Below are 18,651 nucleotides of genomic sequence, written 5' to 3' on the forward strand. Positions count from 1 at the left end.
TGGAGCTGCAGATACGGCAGGCTGCATCCTTAAACCTACCTTGGAGGACCACTAAAATCAATGGGATAGACTGGACTGTAGCTCAGGGATAGAGCAGTAGCTGGGGATAGAGCACTAACTAGGTCAAAGCTTGGTGGTAGAGCATCTGCTCTGCATATAGAAGGTCCCAGGTTCAACCCAAAGCATCTCCAGGAAGGGGCTGGGAATGTCCTGTCTTAAAACTCCAGAGAGACACTGCCACTCCAGGTAGACAATACTGAACTAGATGGACCAATAGCCTGAGACTCAGCATAAGCCTGCTTCCTGTGTTCCTAGACTTGCACAGTGGTAGTGCTTCTTTACACTGGAAGTATTGCACCAAGGGGTGCAATAGACAACAACCTGAATTGGGTTTTATTTTCGTGCACACCCCAAACCACCATGTGAGACATGTCAATGGAAAAAGACAAGCAGAGCAGAAACATGCATCTAGGACAGCTGGGCTGGTAGTCTCAATCTGGCCCCTACATTTAATAATCGTCCTTGCCTAAGGACCATATTGGACTCACTCAGTGGGTATTACCTTTTCTTACGCACAGAAGCATGAAGACATAACGGACTTGCTGTGATATCTATTTAGCTTACATGAGGTTTTGAGATTTGATCGAATAATAGTCATCTCACAGTGGATGCAAAGTGATCATATGAACCGAATCCATCCAATATCCCCGAGCCATATTTGAATTATTCTGCTAACTGTACTGTACTTAGAATTCTAAAATGCTCAGTTCTTGTTTTAGAACCATATGGCGCAGAATTGCCACTTTCCTAGTAATCCCAAAGCTGTGTACACATTACCCGTTACTCTGGCTCCAGTCCTCCGCTCCCACTGTTTGTTTTTGAATCTGCGAACACATGGCGTTACCCAGGGACACAGAGCTATCCTGTAGTCTCTGGCAAAATGCTGCGTTTTGATGCAGTTCCCCACCCCCCACCCCAAGTCAGCTGCAATCCCAACTTGAGCACGATATCCTCATTCAGGCTCCACTGAATACCACTCTGATGCACACAGTGACAAGCAAATTCAACTTGAAATGCCGTGTGAAAAAGCGACCTCACTGTGTTTCAAGCCGGGAATCTGTACACAGCCAAAGGCCACGTTCACACCATACATTTAAAGCCCTATGATACCACTTTAAACAGCCACGGCTTCCTCCAAGCTGCAGTTTGTCAAGGATACTGAGAGATGTTAGGAGGCTCCTATTTCTTTCACAGAGCTACAAATCCCTGGGAAGAGAGATAGATTGTTCAAACTCAGACATCCACATATCCCATCAGGTTTCCAGAATGTAGCCACTCTACCCTCTACATCAGGCTTAACCAACATGGTGCCCTTCAGATTTTGTTGGACTCCAGATCCCATCAGCCGCTGCCAACTTAGCCAATGGTCAGTGGCTATGGGAGCTGTAATCTTAACATCTGGAGGGCACCAGATTGGCTATCCCTGATCCACATCAATTGCAATTATAGGAACAGCTTGCCCAGTGTTTCAAGTTACTCTTCACAGGTTTGCCGTGGATGCTCATTTCATCATTGCTATGGATCCTTTATGATTTTTATCACAGGACCCCTTTGTTGCTGAAGCTAACAGACCTTCCTGGTTAATTGCTGGTTATCCTTGGCAAGACCATCAAAGAAATAATGAATATTGGGGGTGAGGGAGAGATTAGGCAACACACACACACACACACACACACACACGTCCTCAGCTAGTAAAGAATCAGTAGAGCTTGTCCAGTTATTTTCCGGCTAGAAGAAAGCTTAAAGCTGTTCATATCACAAGTTCCATCTACTCCCACATTTACGGTATTTATTTTCCTGTCTTGGAAATAAAACACTCAAACATTAGTAGCCCATTAAAACCATTGCTAGTCAACACACATGTCTATATTAGGCAAGTAAAAGGAGAACAGATATTAATTCTTTTTTAAAAAATCAATCATAAAGATTTATATTATCAAGAGAGATTCTGATCTTTATATAATCATGGGTTGGGTTGGGTGATCCTGCCCACCACACTGGAATCTTTTTATGATGTTAGGGTTCATCTGAACTGCTTTTATAATGTGTGCTCTATCCATATTGTACATGGTATTAAACTGTATATCATTTATTATTAAGATTATTGTGTGTATATAAATATATATATATAGAGAGAGAGAGCACTATACATTAATATAATAATAATAATATGCTTGTCCTGCTCACCCATTTGATATAGGTAAAAAAAGATAAAGGACCCCTGGGTAGTTAAGTCCAGTCAAAGGCAACTATGGGGTTGCAGCGCTCATCTCGCTTTCAGGCCGAGGGAGCTGGTGTTTGTCCACAGACAGCTTTCCGAGTCATGTGGCCAGCATGACTAAACCGCTTCTGGTGCAACGAGATACCATGACAGAAGCCAGAGCACACGGAAATGCTGCTTACCTTCCCACCGCAGTGGTACCTATTTATCTACTCGTACTGGTGCACTTTCGAACTGCTAGATTGGCAGGAGCTGGGACAGAGCAACGAGAGCTCACTTCATTGCGGGGATTCGAACCGCCAACCTTTTGATCAGCAAGTCCAAAAGGCTCAGTGGTTTAGACCACAGTGCTACCTGCATACCCCCCATTGTACCTATGCATGGAGCATACAGTCTACACATATAGCATCCAAAATGCTTGGAGCAAAACTGGGTGGCTTTTTAATGGATGTTCCACCCTCACCTTTCAGGCTGATTGCAGAAGCTTAGTCTACCTGTGTAGGCTCTATTCAGACTTTCCACCCCTGCACAGATGTGTGTGTGTATACCTATTTCCCTTCACATAACAAGCGGGATCAGGGGACAGGTATCCAATCCAATGTGTGCTTCTGGTATAAAATAAATTAGTCCAATTTTCTCTTGGTTCAGCAAGAGATTAGATCTGCTTCTGTGGTCAACCTCATCTATCAATTTGACCATTTTGCCCCCTCCTTGATTGCTGGAATTACTGCTATGCCAGATTAGTCCGATTTTAGCAGCTAATACGGTAATTTAAAAAAAGGTTTAAGGCAGGGAATCTATCCAGCACATGGACAGTTCTCATCAAAATAACTTCAGCAATGAAGTAAATTGATGAGACCTCAAACTAATCCCCATTATTTGATAGCTGTTTTCCGATACACAAACTGTTCTCTGCCTGATTGCCAGGGCACAATTCTTACTCGCCACAGGTGACCAGCAGGTCACAGGTACAGGCATGTTTTACTTACTTTAGTTTAAAATGTATCTCTTTTGGACCAATCTGAAAGTACAAATGGTGCTATTTACAACAGCACTATCAACTGCCTCTTCTTCCAACACAGCAGCAGCATGCCAGGGTTAGGAGACATGTCCTTGTGCATTTGGTGGGTGAACATGTATAGTTGTAATACCAAGTTAAAATACGGGAAACTAATGCTATATAATAATAATAATAATAATAATAATAATAATAATAATAATAATAATAATTTATTATTTATACCCCGCCCATCTGGCTGGGTTCCCCCAGCCACTCTGGGCGGCTTCCAACAAAACACTAAAATACAGAAATCCATCAAACATTAAAAGCTTCCCTAAACAGGGCTGCCTTGAGATGCCTTCTAAAGGTCTGGTAATTGTTGTTCTCTTTGACCTCTAGTGGGAGGGCATTGTCTAAGACAAAGGAAGCTGCCTTATACCAATTAAGACAATTGTCCCATCAAGCTTAATAGCACAGCAACCAACAGTAGCGCGCCCCTGTGATGTAAAGCAGAAAAATTTCCAGCAATTTTTTTGGTGGAAAATCTTCTATTGCATTAGTTCATTAGGAACAATGAATGGGTGTCAACTGCAAATATTGGGCAAGGCTGGCGGATGTTAGCTTTGTTTATGAAATGCAAATTCTAAGTCTTCACTTGGTAATTGCATAGTGACAATTTCACCGAAAGCTAGTATCCTTATACAGTGGTACCTCGCAAGATGAAAATAATCCGTTCCGTGGGTCGTGCCGTCTTACGAAAATTTCCGTCTTGCGGAAACAAACAGCAGACGGCAGAAAAAAAGCAGCAAAAAAAATTCGTCTTGCGAGAAGCGGCCATAGAAAGCTTTGTCTTGCGAGGCAACAAAGAATCACTAGACGCGAGGCATTCGTCTTGCGAGGTACCACTGTATAGCATATGCAAACACTCTCTCAACCTGTTGACATATTGCAAGACTTCATGTGTGGCTCTGGTTGGATGCTCTAACCTCCTATAAATGATAATAATATTTTTATTATTTATTCCCTGCCCATCTGGCTGGGTTGACCGAGCCACTCATACAGCTACTCCAGTACTTCAGTGTAACCTGAACTATTTTCCCTACTCCCCAGTCCATTATTATTTCTGTTACAGAACTTGCACACTTTGTTATGTTAGTGTTTCCTCCTGTATATGAGTGAAAAACAACAACATTATTATTCCTTTTATGAAAATCAGCACAGTATCACACAGATCACGCAAGTCGCTCATACGCAGTGGGACTGATGGCTGTAGAGGGTGGGGATTTATTTCCATAAGGGCAGTTTACAGCAGGAATAGAGATTATAGAAAAACCACAATGCTTAAAAACACATCAGTAAAGAACAATTATTGAGAACAGCAGGGGTTTCTTTGCCTTCAAATGCCTGCCAGGAGCAAACAAATCTTAACTAGCTGCCTAAAACTATAAAGAGATGGAGCCAGATGCCCCTCAGAGAGAATTCCACATGCAAGGAGCCACCACTGAAAAGCCCCCACCTTCCTCATATTGACCACCACCTCATATGCTGATCTTAGAGAGTGAGCAGATTGATATGGATACCAAGTACTGTAACTAAAGAGTCAAGGCTAGTCTCCTCTGCTCTTTAAATATTTCAATATTTATCCCTAGAATTGGAGGTTTTGATTTAATAGGCCCTGAAACCAAAATGAAAGGCTTACATTTCTTTAAAAGGACTTAAAGTGGTCAAAGAATATGATCTTGGAACCAAAAGCACATTCTATAGAGACCTCTTAGATAACAATTTTCTTGGCAAAAGATCTTTATAGGTATACAAACACCACTTTTATTTTCTGCAAGCTAATGATACTGCCGACCTTATCTGTTGTGACAGAGGTGGAAAGCTGCGAAGAGAGGGCTTTTCAACCAATTCTAACAAAAATGCCAGGTGAAATGAAGTTATCTTAAAGGTCACTTTGGAAAACGTGAGATGAGGCTTCCATCAGGTTTGCTCTTGTCATTTCCACAAACATTTGATCTTCAGCTAAACACAAAACTTAACACCATACAAATACTCACCGGTATTGATCAGCAACAAGATGTTCAGAGATGGGGAGGGAAAGCAAGCAGAGAGATGACATTTGGGACTTTTAAATAATTTATCTGATTGTTTACTGCTATGGGAGAATTTGTGGGAAGGGAGCTTATAGGGATGGAAGTGATCTGCAGCAGGGGATCAAGGAGAAACACGATTGCTGTGCCTGTCTCAAATGCAGTACGAGCTTTCTCAAACTTTCCCAAATTTGTTCACAGGCCAATGGGGCCGGGGGTGTGTGTGTCTTCAATTTAAGGGGGGGATTATTGGGTTGTTCTTGTTCTTATTATTTATTTTGTGATTTTTATATTGTGATTTGATGTTGAGAACCACCCTGAGACATGGGGGAATAGGGAGGTATACAAGTTGTTGTTGCTGTTGTTGTTGTTGTTGTTGTTGTTGTTGTTGTTGTTGTTTGACCCCTTTCGGTAAGGCTTCTATTTTAATTTCCAACCCGTGATACATTTGTTTATTTGTTAGACTTTGCATTTTACATTTGAATGACATGCTCTCAGAGACTGTGGTCCATTTTTTAAGTGCCATGCTTAATGGCATCACGGGGACTCGCTCCTTTGACATCACCGGGGTCCGTCCCTAGATCTCAGGTTTGGGTTCTGAAAAGTCAAGGTCTGGGATGCTCCTGACCTGGCAATCCTAAGGAGAGGGAGAGGTGAGTGACTGTATATAGAAAAAACTACCTATTGCACAGGTAAAGTTAACAGTTACATCCATTTTCTGACTCTGGACCTGCCCATCGCTGGCATATCACCTCCTCCTCAAAGGTTGCGCCCAAGGAAATGGAGAATTTGGGTTGAAAAAGGTTATCCAACCCTCATTTAGAGTTCTGTGGAAGGAATTTTCTAATAAAAAAAAATATCCACACTGGTCCACATACCAGTATTACAACACTTCTGGCAGTGGGTAAGTTTCGTAAAACGTGTCTCCGTGGAATCTGCTTGATCTGTGCGGAAAGTGGCTTCCTAAAACTATGAACAGCTACAGCAGTTTATTTATTTCTTTGTTGTGCTTGTTAAACTTCCACCTCGCCCTTCCGCTGCAGCACAGGAGTTTTCAACAACAACAGTAGAAAATAGAAGTAAAGAGGGAGGGGAGATGGAAAGGAGACGAAAGCATTTCAATAAAATGTAAAAGTAAAAACACATCGGGCTGGGTTAAAGAAACAAAGATGGAGATTCCAAGGCAAAATTGAGGGGTGGGGCAGAAATTAAGGCCAAGAAATCAAAAATGGAGTAGGGGATGTGAAATGTTCTTTTCTCCTGTGTGTGTTCGAATGACCACAGCTCAGCCGTAATGAGTAAGAAGAAAATCCCAAAGATTTCTCAGACACTACTGCTGCTGCAAAGCAAGTTGATGGCAGCCAGACAGCTGTAATAGACCAACTTAAAAAACATGATTGCATAATTCCATTCTTAGCTAGGAAATGAGCAATTTGAAAATAGGCAGCACATGCTTTAACCTTTTACATGACTGCCATCCCCTTTAATCATATTGTAATAATTTGAAAGCTTGTTTAATGGAAGACTTGAAATGTCGTAAGGCTGGGCAACCTCCATTTTAAATCCAGAAAGTGACTAGTTTTAATGGTTGCAGTAGGGAGTTGAGTGCTTAACGAATGAAGCTGCATCAAACCTTCAAATTCCTAGAATCACAGAGTTGGAAGGGACCCCAAGGAGCATCTAGTCCAACCCCCTGCAATGCAGGAATATCAACTAAAGCATCCATGACAGATGGTCATACAACCTCTGCTTGAAAACCTTCAATGACGTAGAGTCCACATCCTCCCAAGGGAGACCATTCCACTGCCGAACAGCAATTACCATCATAAAGTTCTACCTGATGTTCAGTTGGAATCTCCTTTCTTGTACCTTGAATCCATTGGTCTGGAGCAGGATCTAACAAGCTTGCTCCATCTTCCATGTGGCAGCCCTTTAGGTATTTGAAGATGGCTATCATATTACTTCTTGGTGTCCTCTTGTCCAGGCTAAACATACCCAACTCCCTCAACCATTCCTCATGCTTGGCTTCCAGACCCTTCACCATCTTGGTAGCCCTCCTCTACACACTTTCCAGCTTGTCGACGTCCTTCTTAGATTGTGGCACCCAGAACCTGGACATAGTACTTCAAGTGTGGTCTCACCAAGACAGAATAGAGCAGTATTATGACTCTCCTTGATCTGAATACTATACTTCTGATGATGCAGCCTAGAATAGCATTAGCTTTTTTTTGCTGCTGCATTACACTGTTGACTCATGCAAAGCTTGTGGTCTACTAAGCCTCCAGATTCTTTTCACATGTACTACTGGCAAGTCAGGTGTTCCCCATCTTCAATTCGTGCAGCTGGTTCTTCCCGCCTAAGAGCAGAATGTGACATTTTCCCCTACTGAAATTTATTTCGTTAGCTGTGGTCCAGTTCTCCAATCTGTTAAGGTCATCTTGAATCCTGACTCTGTCTTCTGCGGCATTAGCTACCCCTCCCAGTTTGGTGTCTTCTGCAAATTGGATGAGCATCTCCTTAATACCTTTATCCAAGTCGTTTATAAAGATGTTGAACAGCAACAAGACCCGGACAGAACCCTGCAGCCCCTCACTTTCCATATTTCCTAGGATGATGAGGAACCATGAGTGAGTTCGGGTTGGTGGGTCTCTTTGGGTTTGGTCAGTCAACCAGCAACAGAGAATCTCTTCAAGTATCTAAACTCCGTGGCTTGAAATTATCTCTGTTGCGCTACTGAAGTTCAGAGTTCTGCTATACTTGAAACCTTTTCCAGTTAATGATCATATATAGCTGTATAAGTTCTAAGAAAATCTCCAGTGAGTTTTGGGAGATTGATTGAAGCTAGCTCTGCTTTTTTACCAGAAGATACTTAAACTAATGTTTTTGGCATGCCATCATCTCGTGAATTTGAAAACAACACTCGCAGTTGCCTCTTCTATTTTGAGAAAATATTCACCAATCTACAAAATTCCCTAATGTTCCTAATGCACATTAGGTAGCAGGAGATTTCTCACAAACAGGTGCTAGCAATTTTAAGTGCCTATTTTTCTTGTTCAAACAGCATAGGGTATAATTAAAACTTGAAACTCATTTCAGAAGTTGTGTATCTTCATGAGATATGTAAAGTTTGCAGTTTCCACAAGTTTGTCTAGGTGTTTTGTTGTTGTTGTTGTTTGGCTAGTTTAATTGGTAGAGCTCTGGATCTCAAGGTTGTGGGTTCGAGCCCCATGTTGGGCAAAAGATTCCTGCATTTCAGGGGGCTGGACTAAATGACCCTCGCGGTCATTTCCAACTCTATGATTCTATGATAAGCTGAGCTTTTTTCCCCTTGGAACAATGCCTACTCTTCGTAGTACCAGCAGGAATATGAGAAGGTGCCTTATACCAAGTCAGGCCGATGGTCCATGATACAAAATGGCTGCTTTGGGTGTGTGGCGTAACACAAGAAGCCTACCAGTATACCTGAATGAGCATCTCCACCCCCATTGTCCAGCCCAGACACTGAGGTCCAGCTCCGTGGGCCTTCTGGCGGTTCCCTCCCTGCAAGAAGGTAGGTTGCAGGGAACCAGGCACAGGACCTTTTCAGTAGTGGCGTCCGTACTGTGGAATGCCCTCCCACCAGATGTCAAGGAAATGTAAACAACTATCTGACTTTTAGAAGACATCTGAAGGCAGCCCTGTTTAGGGAAGTTTTTAATGTCTGATGTTTTATTGTATTTTTAATATTTTGTTGGAAGCCACCCAGAGTGGCTGGGGAAACCCAGCCAGACAGGCAGGGTATAAATAAATTTGTTTATTATTATTTATTATTATTATTATTACCACCACACCTAAAGGGGCAGAGAGAGAGAGAGACAGTGAAGGCGTGCACCTCTCCAGCAGGAACTCCATCACTTGGGTGGGTTGGAAAGGCAGAGTGAAGCTCCTTGTGCCTCTCCTCTGTTCAGAACATAGAAGGGAGGGTTGGTGTTCAATCTTGGCATCCAACGAAATTATTTACGTATACATTTCATGAAATTTATACACTGCTTGACTGTAAAAACAAAAACAAAAAATACCCTCCAAGCAGTTTACAAATGAGTGAAGCAATAAAATTGCAGGTAAAAACAGTTAAAAACAACTATGTAGAACATACAAAAGATTAAGATCAGCAATAAACAGAAAACACTCTCCACATGTCTGGGTAGGCTCAGACTAGGTAGACGGAAACACCTTTTTAGCAGGATGTCTGTAGGCAAGGGAGTTCCAAAGTGTAGTTGCTGCCCCACTAAAGGAGCGATTTCTTACAAACATGGATGGGGTATTATGTGGCACCTGCAACAGTGCCAGTTTTGCGGATCAAAGTGGTCAAGTGGGCATATATGGGGTAAGGTGCTCTCACAGGTAAACTGATGACACCCCCCCCCAAGTTGTTATGGGCTCAATTTAATAATATAACCATGCTCTGGACCCAACTAGTCGGCCACCCTCTGCTAGATTTAATGTGGGCATATGGAAGCAGGTGCTGGTTTCAGTGTAAGAGACGCCAAACCAGTGCAAACAGGAAAGGAACAGGAAGAGCCAACCGCCTGCCATGCATTGTGAATTTCTGAGGGGGTATTTGCTAAGCTCTTTTGCACATGCCACTGGAAGTAGTGGTGGGCACCCGGGCACCCGCAGGTGTAGCATTGGCAATCCTCTCTGCCCAAGGTCAACAAACAAGCTTTGTGGTTGAATAGGGATTTGAATTCAGTCCCAAATCCAAATTTAACCCTCTAGCCACTACAGGGCACTGCTAAAAAAAACGAAAACAATGGAGGAAAGGAACAACACCAATTTCTATCCCTTTAATTGCCCATTGCTCTTTAGAAAAGCTAATCTCTTAAACTGTTTTATGGGAAGGGTTGGGTAAAAGGTAAAGGTAAAGGGGCCCCTGACCATCAGGTCCAGTCGTGTCCGACTCTGGGGTTGCGGCGCTCATCTCGGCGTTTGTCCGCAGACAGCTTCTGGGTCATGTGGCCAGCATGACAAAGCTGCTTCTGGTGAACCAGAGCAGCGCACGCAAACGCCGTTTACCTTCCCGCTGGAGCAGTCCCTATTTATCTACTTGCACTTTGATGTGCTTTCGAACTGCTAGGTGGGCAGGAGCTGGGACCGAGCAACGGGAGCTCACCCCGTTGCAGGGATTCGAACCGCCGACCTTCTGATCAGCAAGTCCTAGACTCTGTTTCTGAGGTACATACTGGTATCTGACTTAGTTGGTACTGGATTTTCAAATCTAGAAAGAGTTGCCTCTGGCAATGATAACATTGGAGTCTGTTTTGTGCATGCATCTTTTAAGCTCCCAGTTTCTGAAAGGGCTCAGATAAGATTACCAGCTGACAGAAACTGTTCTTCACAGGCATGGCAAGTAGCAACACAGGGCTCCACGGAGCAGTATTTTACTGAAATGAATTTCATCACAGAAAACGCATTTCTTCATTCAGTGCCTCCAGTTCTGTAAACCCTTTTCCACATGAATGCAGCTACAGGGAGCTCAACAGAGGAAGAAAGCAACTAAGGAGGTGCTTTGGTGAGCTGACTTTTTAGGACTGGTTCGCACATGAATGTTCTTCCCTTGGCTACTGCAACATCAAGTGGTTAATCGCACATACAAAGCGGTCCTAACGGAAGATGCAGTCTCTCACCTCAAATGCAATGCTTTGCCATTAAAATTTGAACATACCCATTGCAAACTGGAACCAGACCACCCTGGAATCAGTTCCAGCTTTAAAAGCCTCTGGTGCTACATTGTCCTTCCTGCTAGTCTCAACCCCTTTACAACAACAAACAACAACAACAACAACAACAATAGGGGATGTTCACTAATAGCAATGCTGGAGAATTTTGATGAAAACAGCTGTGGAAATTGCCAGCATTTGCTTATTCCTCCCATGTTCAGAATGGAAATCAACCAAGCAAATAGGATCAGTAATCGCTGCTGCTGTTTTCAGTCTGCAAGCAATACATAACAATATGTGACTGATGATTATTATTTTTACCAATTTGCATTGCATTTCCTTCACATTAAAATGAATAGTGTGGAATAATGTAATGAAAAACAAAACTAACTGTGCAATCAATTACGTAAAATTTCACCATCGGGGAAAGCAGGATGCGTAATGCAGTTTTTGTCAGAAGAAGCCAAACTGCAGCAAAATGGAAACAGCACTGCATGCAACAAATGCCAGGCAGAAAGGAAATTAGTGTTTTCTTACTCCTTTACTCACTTTACTCACTAGAGCAGAGCTTTCCAAACTGTATCGCGACACGTTAGTGTGTCGGCTGCAGTGTGTAGGTGTGTTGTGCGACCACTCCCTACTGTGTTGTGAAATGATACATGTCTAAAAAGTGTGCCACCAGCAGGAAAAGTTTGGAAAGCTCTGCCCAGAGTCATTTGCTAATGAGCCACCTGCAATTTCCTGTTTTGATAAATGTGTGTGTGTGTTTGTTTCTCAATCTGATCCTTCTACATGGTTTTGTATGTATTGTGGTATTTTATGCATTGTGACTTGCTATTTTTGTTGGTTATAGTTTCATAATTATTTATTGCAACTGCTGAGAGTGAATTTGTTCGATTATTTTCTGATATTTAATTTTATTGTGTACTGTTTTATTCTAATGAATTATTGAATAATACTTTATTTGATGTGAGTTGTTTATTTCAAAGTAACGTTTTTATTATGACCTTATTTGTATTGCATCAGATTTGTTATAAGGTGTGTGATCTTCGTTGTTTCTTCAGCTTGTAAATCGCCTTGTGTCTAGTAATATAGAAAGGCGGTATGCAAATTAAAAGCGAAATGAAAATAAATTGTTTAGGGAGGCTTTTAATGTTTAATAGATTATTTTATTTCATTTTTCTGTTGTAAGCCGCCCAGAGTGGCTGGGGAAACCCAGCCAGATGGGCGGGGTATAAATAATAAATTATTATTATTATCATTATCATTATCATTATTATTAAAACAAAAAATGTTTCCCAACCTGAATAAGGAGGCAGAGTAGCTTACAAATCCCAGGCTTCCCTGCTGCCATTTCCTTCAGCATTGTACATTTCTAAAGTAGAAAAGTAGCCAACAAGTGCAAGCCATGCATTTCTAATGGTAACAAAACAGACTTGCATCACTTGCAAGCCCTGTCTTAGTTCCATGGAATATTTGACCATGGTCAAATATTTCCAAATAGCCAATCAGCAAACAATTGTTATGATTTAACTGTTGGTGAACTAGACTCCTAACCTTAAAGAAAGATACTTGTAGTGCAGTCACAAGCAACCTAGAGAGCCGTCTTAAACAGATCTGCCTAGTTCAGTGCTGCCTACGTTGGCAAGCAGTCGTTCTCTGGGTTATCAGACAGGGAACATTCTCAGCCCTACCTGGGAGGTGTCAGGGATTGAACCTGCAACCTTCTGCAGATTTCTACCACTGAGCAACAGCCCTTTCGAGTCATATGTGTATATACTCAAAAGTAAGCCCAAACTGCGGGAGGCAGTGGAAGACAGGAGTGCCTGGCCTGCTCTGGTCCATGGGGTCACAAAGAGTCGGACACGACTAAACGACTAAACAAACAAGCCCTATTGAGTTTAATGGTGCCTATTCCCGGATAGGTGGACATAGCGTTGCAGCCTGACTGAGAAAAGGGATGTAAAGCATGTCATATTATATACTGAAGTGCTAAATAATTAATCCGCTACAATACATAAGAAATAATAATAATAAATCTTTACACTAGGGATGGTTAATTTGCAGTCCAAAGGCCAAATCAGGCCTACAAAGCAATTTCATCTAGTCTCAGAGGCTCAGCCAAACTCTAATTAAGTTGTCATAAAAAATATTGCCCACGGTTTCACTATATGAAAAGAAAATTACTTTTTTTAAAATAAAAAAAGATGAGAGATATAGAAAGTCCACGCTTTAAAAATGTTACATCTCTTTTTGGAAAAGGCTTCCTGTCGTGCCAAAACTCCACAGCCCCAAAGCCCTCACTGCTTGAGGTGCTGATTTTATTACAAAGCCTGCCTTCCTATGAGGGAGGGAGGTTGCGCTGCGAAACATAATTACGACTTCCTGAACACTGACTGAAGCTCAGAACTACCCATGAGTAAATACAGAAATCGGCTATCTTGGGTTATGGATGAACCTGCAAGTCATTTCATAAATGTTCTTATTAAGTTCCTCGCACGTTGACATTTGCTATCAAGTTTATGGGCTTTTCTCTCCATCTTCCTCTGAATCTGGATTGCCAGACTCAATACAGTGGAACCTCGGTTTATGAACACCTCGGTTTACGAATTTTTGGTTTACGAACACTGCGGACCCATCTGGAATGGATTAATTCACTTTCCATTACTTTCAATAGGAAAGTTTGCTTCAGTTTATGAACGCTTCAGTTTATGAACAGACTTCCGGAACCAATTACACCCATGCTTCAGGTTAAGTACGCTTCAGGTTGAGTACTCCGCGGACCCGTCTGGAACGGATTAATCCACTTTCCATTACTTTCAATGGGAAAGTTCGCTTCAGTTTATGAACGCTTCAGTTTATGAACAGACTTCTGGAACCAATTGTGTTCATAAACCGAGGTACCACTGTAGTGGACAGGACTTCTGTGCCTTTTTATTGTCCTGCTCTCTTTTGAGTCTGGAAACCTTAAAGAGAAACCAGCAGACCCCTTGCTTGGAAATTAAACAAAGGGTCTGCTGGTTTCTCTTTAAGGTTTCCAGACTCAAAAGAGAGCAGGGCAATTAAAGGCACAGAAGTCCTGTCCTCTATTGAGTCTGGCAACCCTAGGAACCAAGCGCAGCTCTCCCAGGCTTCTCTATATAAACCTCAGGACTCTCCCAAAGTCACACGCCTGGTTGGCATCCTCGAGTGTTTTTATCTGGGTGCAATATTTCCATGAACTCTGGTCATTCTTCTTGCTTGCCTGGAGGCAGAGGTGTGTGTGTGTGTGTGTGTGTGTGTGTGTGTGTGTGTGTGTGTGTAGAAGAGCACCAGCCCTCCCATGAGGTGGGGTTAAGTGGCTGCCTCAGGCAGAGCCCCACCTGTCCTGCCGCTTCTGCCTGAACACCCTCCTCTTGCCAATTTCAGGCTGCAGTGGGAGGGGGCGCAGTGGGGGGAGCACATTCCTGTTATGCCTCAGGTGAGTGTGAATGTGAAAAAATTGTAACAGTGAAAATTGGAATTGAAGCCCAAGCCAGAAACAAAACAAAAATTTCCCACAAACTGTATACAGATAAATTAAAAAAAATGTCCAGTAGCACCTGGGTTAGAACAACTTAGTTGGTCTCTAAGGTGCTACTGGACAATTTTAATTTATTTCGACTGCGTCTACGGCTACCTACCTGAATCTGTATACAGATAGGTAGCATGTATGTGACATGATAAGAAGCAAAGTCAGCATGCAGAATCAATAAAGAACAGTTTCTTTCCTAGGGCAATTTTGACCTTAAATGGAAACTCTGGACTCTGAAGTCATCTTATTTATCTGTTATATTGTTCTGTATTGTATTGCGCTTATTAGTATTTTAATTTCTGTGGAGTGTCTTATTTGAGTTGATATAGCAACCGAGAAATTTCGTTGTTCCCGCAAGGGGACAATGACAATAAAGATATTCTATTCTATTCTATTCTATTCACACAGCAACAAGAACCAATCTGCAACCTCACTAGAATAAGTTGTAGAACTCCAAAAGGATCAGACCTGAATGCCAAAGTCAATGCTGGAATGACATTTCTCTGTCTTGTTTGTTCTTTGACAGGCATTCACCTCAGAACCAAAGTCTGAGCTGGTATACAGAGGAGCGACGCTCCCAAGCAAACATCACAATCTCTAGAAGATGTTCTTGAGCATTTCTGCAGCAGAGGCCATTTTCTCGCCCACCTCCAATGTGGCATTTTTTCACACTCACCACGTAATGAGCGTGCATTTCCTGCCACTTATCAGAGAACGGTTCTAACCATGAAATATTACTGGGTGCTTTAAAGTCCAAACGCTGTGGCTTCCACCCGTCACCCACTCTCTTTGGAACGAAGGCCATTTGTGACATAAGCAAAGTTAGACCAAGACTCCAGCTAAGACACGACGGTCAGCTCTAATTGGCAGCACATCGTGAAACTTATTCTCCCCCTGGGGAATCAGGCACAGAGGCCTTTCCCAGCTCTGCTACTCAAGATCTCTCAAGATGTCAACTAGGAGGACAGCGGGTGGAAACTTACAAACCTAAGGAATAGAAAGTGAATGTAATTTTTAAGAGTAGAAGCTGTGACTTGAGTGTGTCGGCATAGTTTGCTAAAAGCCTCCTCCCCGTGCGTGAATCAAGTGTCCTTGGTAGCACCGCTTTGAATTGCAGGTGGTGAGGCCATTCTCCCATTAAATTGGAAGACTTCCCCATTCAAGCAAATCATTGGCCATAGAATACTAGTGTGCCAGGTGGACAAAAGGGCTATAAACCCTTGTCCTAGCTGCTCTTTGTGTGTGTGCAAGGCGTTTTTATGTGGAGGCGCGTGAAATCATATTATCCTCCCTTCACCTGTAGTGTGAAGTGATACAGTACAGCAGGGATATCCAACTTCCAAGAGACTGCGATCTATTCCCACTAAAAAACAACAACAACCTGGCAGTGATCTACCCATTGTATTGACCAAAGTTGTTGAGCTTTTTTGGTCAGTTGTTTTGTTGTTGTTTTTGGGATATCGATCAGGATCACGAGATCGACCAGGGACGACCCGCGATCGACCGGTAGATCACAATCGACCGGTTGGACATCCCTGCAGTACAGGAACAGTTTGAACTAGGTCTGTACCACTTACAGGAGCCTTCCCCAACTGGGTTTTCCTCTGGGAGTCTTGGATTACAACACCCAATAACCCACCTGACGCAGCAAAGCAGCAGAAGGTGAGACTATTAGTGGCTAAAAACCATGATGGTCACACTCTGCTTCCACAGTCAGAGGCACAGGAGCTAATTCCTAGGGGTTGAGGTCCCTGCAACCCCCCCCCCAAATTGAGGAGACTGGGGACCCCAACAATGATGGGCATTGCCATTCAAATGGTATACATCTGATCGATTTTGTGGGGCGGGGCTTACCTGCCCGTGCTATTTTATTCAAGTGGGTACCTGCGGCAGAGGCAACGCTGCTTCTGAATACCAGTTGCTGGAAACCACAAGAGGGGAGAGGGAAGGTAAAGGTAAAGGACCCCTGGACGGTTAAGTCCAGTCAAAGGCGACTATGGGGATGCGGCGTTCATCTCGCTTTCAGGCCAAGGGAGCCGGCGTTTTGTCCGCAGACAGCTTTCCGGGTCATGTGGCCAGCAGGACTAAACTGCTTCTGGCACAACGGGACACCGTGACGGAAGCCAGAACACATAGAAACACCGTTTACCTTCCTGCCACAGCAGTACCAATTTATCTACTTGCACTGGGATGCTTCGAACTGCTAGGTTGGCAGGAGCTGGGACAGAGCAACAGGAGCTCACTCTGTTGCGGGGATTCAAACCGCCAACCTTCCGATTGGCAAGCCCAAGAGGCTCGGTGGTTTAGACCACAGCGCCACCTGCGCTCCCACAAGAGGGGAGAACTAGCCTATGGAGCTAGGCTCATCCATCTATTTCCAGGCCCTGTCAATTTCACAAGTGTTGATTCCTAAGCCTGTTCTGTCCCGTTTAACCGTGAGTATAAAAAAAAACAAAACCCCAAAGAAATCTGCATTAAAAATAATACTTAAATATCAGAAAATGCACATTTAAATACCAATGCAAACGTTTCTAAACATGGGTTGTCCTGAATTGCACATTTTTAAAAGACATTTTGGTACTTTTTTTTCTTTTTCACCACAATGATTCAGAAAAGTGTGAGATCTGAAGGACTGGTATCTTACAATCTGCCTACCAGTCTGGGAAGTGCAGATCAGGTCAATTCATGATGAAATTCACAGAACTTGAATTCCTCAAGCATCACTAGAAAGGAGCAACTACTGTGCGTTGGTAGGAGCAACAGTAAGTTGCACAGGAGCTAAAACAGCAACATGGGATTGCACAGCACCTGCACAGACAAACCTAGTTGTTGATTTGGGTACCGGTCACCCCAAATAAAGGGGTGTACAATCAGGGCATATCTGGACTGCGAGCATCCTCCCTTGGTGCATCGCAATTCCTTCTTAGCTACTGGGATTCATTCCTGAGATGCTTGGAAGTTAATTTTGAGGCTTTGCTGTGTGTCCATTATCTCTAATACGCAGTTGCTCTTGGGTACCTTAGTATGGTTTGCATTTTCTTTACCCTGCCCTGCTGTGGTTTTAACATTAGAATATTTTGTTATGGAGGAAGCTGCAATGAGCTAGAATGTGAACAGTGTACAGTTTAAGTGGTATCCTAAGGGAACTGTTCTCTCACTGCCTGCACACAATTACAGCACTATTAAGCCTCATTATTATGATTATTGTGATTATTATTACACATGGTGAATGCTGTGTTTTTCAACTACTTCAACAAACAATCCAATGAGATTTGGAAAGAATGTGCAAAACGGCGGCTGAGCGCAAAGCTGAAGTGAAGGAACAGCATGAATATTAAGCAATGAACACCACTGGCAATTATATGGAAACACGGTGGAAATAACGATAGAAATATTCAAGTCTTTGGGGAACTTAAGTCTATCTCACTTATTGATATAGCCAGATTCCTGACAGCTACAGTTTCATTTTGCCCTTTTTAAAATTGTGCTTGACTTCCTTTTTCCTCATCCATAATGCATTTCAAATATGCCTATAAATAAATGTTCAGAATGAGTCCGGCAGTCATCAAGAGGTTTCGAATCGGACCCACAAGGGTTTTTGATCTTGGAGTTTAATTTTAGCAAGCTGCATTTGTGGCATTTATTTTTACAGCTGATTTCCCCCCTCCCCCCCCAGCTTCAGAAATAGATTTCTCACTCAGTCCCTTGTTTCTTGGGGGTTACAAAATTGATCTGTGTACGCCAGCAAGATTCTGAGCAGAAGAACTTGGGTTTTGGGGGGGGGGGGCGGGAGCAGTGAGCGAGAGAAAAACTACAAGGTGAGCTTGGTTACTCCTTTTACTCCATCAAGCCCTTTCAAGGTCAAACCTCATTACTGGAAAAGGGACTAGTTTTATTGCCACTCTCAATTTGACCTTTTCCAGACGCAATTCCTGCATTAACTCACTTTGTCTATCAGTATTAAAAGAGCAAACCAGGGAAGAAACCGTCCTTACTGTCTTGTCTGTCGTCCGCCCACTTCTTTTTGA

At 42.8% G+C, this 18,651-nt stretch overlaps 1 protein-coding gene across 2 annotated transcripts in view; it reads right to left on the reverse strand.

Moving 5' to 3' along the window:
• EGFLAM (EGF like, fibronectin type III and laminin G domains) overlaps window positions 1-18,651 on the reverse strand; it is a 110,527-nt gene that overhangs the window by 76,164 nt on the left and 15,712 nt on the right. The window lies entirely within an intron of this gene.

The sequence above is a fragment of the Zootoca vivipara genome, chromosome 11, assembly GCF_963506605.1.
Source record: "Zootoca vivipara chromosome 11, rZooViv1.1, whole genome shotgun sequence".
NCBI classification, from domain to species: Eukaryota; Metazoa; Chordata; class Lepidosauria; order Squamata; family Lacertidae; genus Zootoca; species Zootoca vivipara.